Below are 6952 nucleotides of genomic sequence, written 5' to 3' on the forward strand. Positions count from 1 at the left end.
GGAGAAAGAGGCGAGCCTTGAGGAACTCCGCAAACTGCCTTCCATGGAGAAGATAAAGTTGAATTTAATTTCACTCGATAGGATCTGAATGAAAGAAAACCTTTAAACCATTTAAGTACATTTCCACCAATCCCATAATAGTCCAAAAGATGTAACAGGATATCGTGATGAACCATATCGAATACACTGGACAAGTCGAATTGAAGAAGAAGTATATTCTTACCAGCAGCAATTTGTTGTTTAAACTTGGATATTAGGGTAACAAACACCGTTTCAGTACTATATAAGGATCGAAAACCGGATTGTGAATCATGTAAAATGGAAAACTTGTCCAAATACTCTGTAAGTTCTTTGGTTACCATGCTTTCCATCAACTTAACTATCAAGGGTATGGAGGCGACTGGACGATAGTTTGTAATGTTGTTTGATTTTTTTCTTGTTGTCCTTAGGAATGGGAGTAAGAAGGATGTTCCCATAATTTTTAGGGAAAAAGCCAGAATTAAGCAAAAAGTTTAAATGAGATGTGAGGTCTTGAATATAACAGGGAGGAGCGAATTTCAGTAGATAATTTGGGCAAATATCCAATTTGAAGAATGTGTTATTTAGAGATTGCTTTGGTGACTGATTCGATGGAGAGAGGGGTGAAGTGCAGCCAGCAACGATCCGCTGGGTGGTCTTCAGAGGTAGACTCAAGTAGATTAAAGAAGTTGTCAATGTCTGAGTTTTGTTGGGTAAGAGAATTGCATAATTTTGTGACTCTTTCGTTGAAATAGTTGGCCAGTGAATCCGCAGATGGTAAATCAGTGCTAGTAGACGTGACCAAGTTTGTTTCAAGAAGAATGTTGACAATACGGAATAATTTTATGGGGTTTGAATAATCATGTCCGATTTTTTATTTGTAATATAATTTACGTGCTTGTTTAATAGCATATTTATATTTTCTGAGCGCTAATTTCCATTCTTTGAGTGTGTTTTCATTTTTACTTTTTTTCCATTTGCGTTCCATTTTCCTGGTTTGTGACTTTAGTAACTTAAGTTTTTCATTAAACCATGGTGTAGTATTAATCCTTTTTTTCGCTTTACTTTTTAAAGGAGCTAGTTCATCTAATATACTGTTACATCTTTTGTCCCATTCTACAAAGAAATGAGTCGAGGCCGTATTACTTGACCACACGTTGTCATAAAATGTAGTCCAGAACTCCGTAGAGTCTATTCGATCTCTTGTGGTGATAGTTGTATGTTGTTGGGTATGGTGAGGACCTTTTTACAGCCATAGAATCGCAGTTTGGCCATGAAAAATCCCAAGAAAGGAAAAAATCCTTACACTCCTGAGTTGAAGGAGAGTTCAGGTTTTCAAGATGTAAGTTGATATCAACCAAGATAAGTAAATTGGAATTAGACACACGTGTATTAGAAATAAAATCAGTGAAGATGGAAAAAGTGTCGTTCCAGTTTCCAGGTGGCCTATAAAATAAGATGCAGGTCAGATGATCAAGTAGGGATTTTTCTTGGATCCTTATTGACGCAATTTCGAGTTTGGATGTAATAACTTCATCAATAGTTTCTATCAAAAAGTTGGAGTGATAGATTAAAGCTATACCTCCTCCTTTTTTATCCTTCCTGGTCCAATGTGAGATTTTGTAATCCGGAGAACACAGATCTAATAGAATTGGGTCTTTTTGGTTACGGAGCCAGGTCTCTGTGATGATGATTAGATCAAGATTATCTGAAACAATCCAATCTGTAATTATTATTCTCCGAGGACAAGCAGGCTGCTTGTTCTCACGACTGGGTTGACGTCCACGGCAGCCCCCACCAACCGGAACAAAACTTTGCGGGCGGTCCGCATGCAGGGCACGCCCACCGCGCATGCGCGGCCATCTTCCCGCCCCTGCGCGACCGTTCCCGCTCAGTCTTTTCTTTTCCGCGCTGGAGAGAGCCGCGTTCGTCTCTCTCTCTCTGTCAGCCCCGGAAACCAGATCGCGTGTTCGCCGCGAGCTTTTCTTCATTCTGTTTTTTTTCAATTTTCTGTTTTATTTTGTTTAAAAAAAAAAAAAAAAAGAACTTTGTTTTCCCTCGTCTTTTAGAGGGGATGTCTCGTTGCGGCCTTGTGGCCGCGCGGTCGAGTTATTTTTCGAGGCGTGACTTTTACCGCCACCATCGACGACTTTGACTTCGCCGACGCGATTTTTCCGTCGATGTCCTCGAAGGTCCCAAGTGGATTTAAGAAGTGTGGTCGGTGCGGCCGGCATATCTCGCAGACCGACACTCACGCTTGGTGCCTCCAGTACCTCGGGCCGGAGCACGGTACCAAGACGTGCACCTTGTGTCTTGGTCTCCGGAAACGGACACAGGTAGCGAGGCAAGTTCTACGGGACCATCTTTTTGGAACTTGCGCCGGCCCCTCGACGTCGACTTCGACGGCATCGGTGTCGACAGCCGGATCTTCGGTACCGGTACCGATGTCCACGAAATCGGCACCGACGGCACCGACCCCAGGAGTACAGGTCCCGTCGGCCCGCCGGTCTTCCGGAGACGGCAGGGGTGAGCGGCCGCGTGGGCAATCGGCCCCGGTCACTCCCTCTACCTAGGGCCCTCGGGACCGAACCCTGTCGGACCCGATCCCTCAAGGCCGAGGGGGATCTACTTCCTCCTCCTCAATTCCACCAAGCGCCGATGACGGGCACCGAAAAAAGGCAAAGAAGCACCGTCATCGGTCGCCCACGGTGCATACGTCTCCCGGCGCCAGGGATGATTCGACGCCGAGGAAGTGGCAGCGCCGAGAGGAGAGTTCCCCCTCGGTGGTAGAGGTATCGTCACGTCAGGGTGCCAGCACTTCGGTGCCGTCTCCTGGACCCGACCAGCTTCCGGCACCGACACCTCTACCGGCCCCCTCGCCTTTCCCGACAGCGGGCCTAGACGAGTGCCTCCGAGCCATCCTTCCGGGGATCCTGGAAGGGCTGATGCGCCAGGCTGTGCCAGCGCCGGGGGTGCTTGCGCCCTCGGCGCCGTTGAGGGAGGCGCCGGCGTGCTCTAGCCCGGTGCCGAGGCCTTCGACGCCGCTTGCGGCACAGGTCTCGACCGCCAGGCAGGTGGAATCCCCGTCGATGAAGGGAGCTTCATCCCCGCCGGCACGGGAGTCCACTGCTCGACGACGCCACCGAGGCCTCGGTGCCTCGACGTCGAGCCGGGCCCGGTTGAGGACTGAGCTGCAGGAGCTCATGTCCGACACCGAGGAAGAGGCCTCGTGGGGGGAGGAGGAGGACCCCAGATATTTCTCCTCAGAGGAGTCTGTGGGCCTTCCCTCCGACCCCACTCCTTCACCAGAAAGCTCTCACCACCTGAGAGCCTCTCCTTTGCCTCCTTCGTCAGGGATATGTCGATTTGCATTCCCTTCCCCGTGGTCTCTGTGGATGAGCCGAGGGCTGAGATGCTCGAGGTCCTCGACTATCCATCACCACCTAGAGAGTCCTCCACGGTGCCGTTGCACAATGTCCTCAAAGAGACACTGCTTCGGAACTGGTTGAGACTGTTATCTAATCCCACCATCCCCAAGAAAGCGGAGTCCCAATACAGGATCCACTCGGACCCAGAGTTAATGCGGCCTCAATTGCCTCATGACTCGGCGGTCGTGGACTCTGCTCTCAAGAGGGCACGGAGTTCGAGGGATACTGCCTCAGCGCCCCCGGGGCGGGAGTCTCGCACTCTGGACTCGTTTGGGAGGAAGGCCTACCAATCTTCCATGCTCGTGACCCGCATCCAGTCCTACCAGCTCTACACGAGCATACACATGCGGAATAATGTGAAGCAACTGGCGGACCTGGTCGACAAGCTCCCCCCGGAGCAGTCCAGGCCTTTTCAGGAGGTGGTCAGGCAGCTGAAGGCATGCAGAAAGTTCCTGTCCAGGGGTATATATGACACCTGTGATGTGGCATCTCGTGCTGCGGCCCAAGGTATAGTGATGCGCAGGCTCTCATGGCTGCGTGCCTCTGACCTGGACAACCGCACCCAGCAGAGGCTGGCTGATGTCCCTTACCGGGGGGATAATATTTTTGGTGAGAAGGTCGAGCAGTTGGTGGACCAACTGCACCAGCGGGAAACCGCCCTCGACAAACTCTCCCACCAGGCACCTTCAGCATCCACCTCAGCTGGTGGACGTTTTTCCCGGGCCAGGCAGGCTGCGCCCTACGCCTACAACAAGCGTAGGTACACCCAGCCGGCCCGAAGGCCTCATCAGGCACAGGGACAGCCCCAGCGCGCTCGTTCCTGTCAACAGCGTGCGCCTAAGCAGCCCCCTGCGCCTCCACAGCAAAAGCCGGGGACGGGCTTTTGACTGGATCCATGGGAACATAGCCGCCATCAAAGTGTCCGTACCGGACGATCTGCCAGTCGGGGGGAGGTTAAAATTTTTTTACCAAAGGTGGCCTCTTATAACCTCCGACCAGTGGGTTCTCCAAATAGTGCGGTGCGGATACGCCCTCAATTTGGCTTCCCCTCCTCCAAATTGTCCTCCGGGAGCTCAATCCTTCAACTTCCAGCACAAGCAGGTACTTGCAGAGGAACTCTCCGCCCTTCTCAGCGCCAATGCGGTCGAGCCCGTGCCACCCGGGCAGGAAGGGCAGGGATTCTATTCCAGGTACTTCCTTGTGGAAAAGAAAACAGGGGGGATGCGCCCCATCCTAGACCTGAGAGGCCTGAACAAATATCTGGTCAAAGAGAAGTTCAGGATGCTTTCCTTGGGCACCCTTCTGCCAATGATTCAGAAAAACGATTGGCTATGTTCCCTGGATTTAAAGGACGCATACACCCACATCCCGATACTGCCAGCTCACAGACAGTATCTCAGATTCCGCCTGGGCGCACGGCACTTTCAGTATTGTGTGCTGCCCTTTGGGCTCACCTCTGCCCCACGGGTGTTCATGAAGTGCCTCGTGATGGTGGCGGCGTATCTACGCAAGCTGGGAGTGCACGTGTTCCCATATCTCGACGATTGGCTGGTCAAGAACACCTCGGAGGCGGGAGCTCTCCTTTCCATGCAGTGCACTATTCACCTCCTGGAGCTGCTGGGGTTTGTGATAAATTACCCAAAGTCCCATCTCCAGCCAGTCCAATCTCTGGAATTCATAGGAGCTCTGCTGAATTCTCAGACGGCTCAGGCCTTCCTTCCCGAAGCGAGGGCCCACAACCTCCTGTCCCTCGCTTCCCAGGCCAGAGCGTCTCAGCAGGTCACAGCTCGGCAGATGTTGAGACTCCTAGGTCATATGGCCTCTACAGTTCATGTGACTCCCATGGCTCGTCTTCACATGAGATCTGCTCAATGGACCCTAGCTTCCCAGTGGTGCCAGGCCACCGGGAATCTAGAAGATGTCATCCGCCTCTCCATCAGTTGCCGCACTTCACTGCACTGGTGGACCATTCGGACCAATTTGACCCTGGGACGCCCATTCCAAATTTCACAGCCCACGAAAGTGCTAACGACGGATGCATCTCGCCTGGGGTGGGGAGCTCATGTCGATGGGCTCCACACCCAGGGACTGTGGTCCCTCCAGGAAAAAGATCTTCAGATCAACCTCCTGGAGCTCCGAGCGGTCTGGAACGCACTGAAGGCTTTCAGAGATCGGCTGTCCTGTCAAATTATCCAAATTCGGACAGACAATCAGGTTGCAATGTATTACATCAACAAGCAGGGGGGCACCGGATCTCGCCCCCTGTGTCAGGAAGCAGTCGGGATGTGGCGTTGGGCCTGCCAGTTCGGCATGCTCCTCCAAGCCACATACCTGGCAGGCGTAAACAACAGTCTGGCCGACAGACTGAGCAGAGTCATGCAACCGCACGAGTGGTCGCTCCATTCCAGAGTGGTATGCAAGATCTTCCGAGAGTGGGGCACCCCCTCTGTGGACCTTTTCGCCTCTCAGACCAACCACAAGCTGCCTCTGTTCTGTTCCAGACTTCAGGCACACGGCAGACTAGCGTCGGATGCCTTTCTCCTCCATTGGGGGACCGGCCTCCTGTATGCTTATCCTCCCATACCTTTGGTGGGGAAGACCTTACTGAAGCTCAAGCAAGACCACAGCACCATGATTCTGATAGCGCCCTTTTGGCCCCGCCAGATCTGGTTCCCTCTTCTTCTGGAGTTGTCCTCCGAAGAACCGTGGAGATTGGAGTGTTTTCCGACTCTCATTTCGCAGAACGACGGAGCGCTTCTGCACCCCAACCTTCAGTCTCTGGCTCTCACGGCCTGGATGTTAAGGGCGTAGACTTCGCTTCGATGGGTCTGTCTGAGGGTGTCTCCCGTGTCTTGCTTGCCTCTAGGAAGGATTCCACTAAAAAAGTTACTTTTTCAAGTGGAGGAGGTTTGCCGTTTGGTGTGAGAGCAAGGCCCTAGAACCTCGTTCTTGTCCTGCACAGAACCTGCTTGAATACCTTCTGCACTTATCAGAGTCTGGCCTCAAGACCAACTCAGTAAGGAATCACCTTAGTGCGATTAGTGCTTACCATCTTCGTGTAGAGGGTAAAGCCATCTCTGGAGAGCCTTTAGTCGTTCGATTCATGAGAGGCTTGCTTTTGTCAAAGCCCCCTGTCAAGCCTCCTGCAGTGTCATGGGATCTCAACTTCGTCCTCACCCAGCTGATGAAACCTCCTTTTGAGCCACTGAATTCCTGCCATCTGAAGTACTTGACCTGGAAGGTCATTTTCTTGGTGGCAGTTACTTCAGCTCGTAGGGTCAGTGAGCTTCAAGCCCTGGTAGCTCATGCTCCGTATACCAAATTTCATCATAACAGAGTAGTGCTCCGCACTCACCCTAAGTTCCTGCCAAAGGTGGTGTCGGAGTTCCATCTTAACCAGTCAATTGTCTTGCCAACATTCTTTCCCAGACCGCATACCCGCCCTGCTGAGCGTCAGTTGCACACATTAGACTGCAAGCGAGCGTTGGCCTTCTATTTGGAGTGGA

The sequence above is a fragment of the Microcaecilia unicolor genome, chromosome 4 (assembly GCF_901765095.1).
Source record: "Microcaecilia unicolor chromosome 4, aMicUni1.1, whole genome shotgun sequence".
In the NCBI taxonomy this organism is placed as follows: Eukaryota; Metazoa; Chordata; class Amphibia; order Gymnophiona; family Siphonopidae; genus Microcaecilia; species Microcaecilia unicolor.